Below are 532 nucleotides of genomic sequence, written 5' to 3' on the forward strand. Positions count from 1 at the left end.
CCATTTGCCTTGTATCCTTAAAAAATTCTTCAATTCGACCTTCTAGATTGTTTATTTTCTCCTCTAGCATGTCTATTCTGCCACTCAGAATAGTGATCAAGTTCTTCATTTCTAAGACTGGTAATTTTTTATTTCCAGGATGGTTAACTTTTAATATTTCCAATCTCCTTTTGTATCTCTCTGAATAAATTAATTACACCTTTTCTAAAAAAAATATGGAACACTTCACGAATTTGCATGTCATCCTTGCGCAGGGGCCATGCTAATCTTCTCTGTATCGTTCCAATTTTAGTATATGTGCTGCCAAAGCGAGCACTATTTTTTAATGTTTTAAAAATTCAGATGCAGTCTCCCTCCCAGAGCACTCCCAAGCCTTTCCCTTCCCCCTCTTTTCCCTCACAGGCATGCATCTCCTAAACTCTAAGGGACCCCACAAGACTTGCAACCAGGGAAACAATGTGCAGCAGCAGCTCCTCCTAAGCTAACCCCCTGAACCTGTCCCCAAGGCCCCCCTTTTCTCTGACTTTTCAGT

General features: G+C 40.8%; 1 non-coding gene across 1 annotated transcript; it reads right to left on the bottom strand.

The window, feature by feature from the left end:
* Positions 1-209: 209 nt before the first annotated feature.
* On the bottom strand, positions 210-316 carry LOC148093852 (U6 spliceosomal RNA). Its single transcript, XR_015714169.1, has one exon. It is a non-coding gene; the product is annotated as a U6 spliceosomal RNA (small nuclear RNA).
* Between the last annotated feature and the right edge of the window lie 216 nt (positions 317-532).

This window comes from Miniopterus natalensis, chromosome 2, assembly GCF_054644295.1.
Source record: "Miniopterus natalensis isolate mMinNat1 chromosome 2, mMinNat1.hap1, whole genome shotgun sequence".
In the NCBI taxonomy this organism is placed as follows: Eukaryota; Metazoa; Chordata; class Mammalia; order Chiroptera; family Miniopteridae; genus Miniopterus; species Miniopterus natalensis.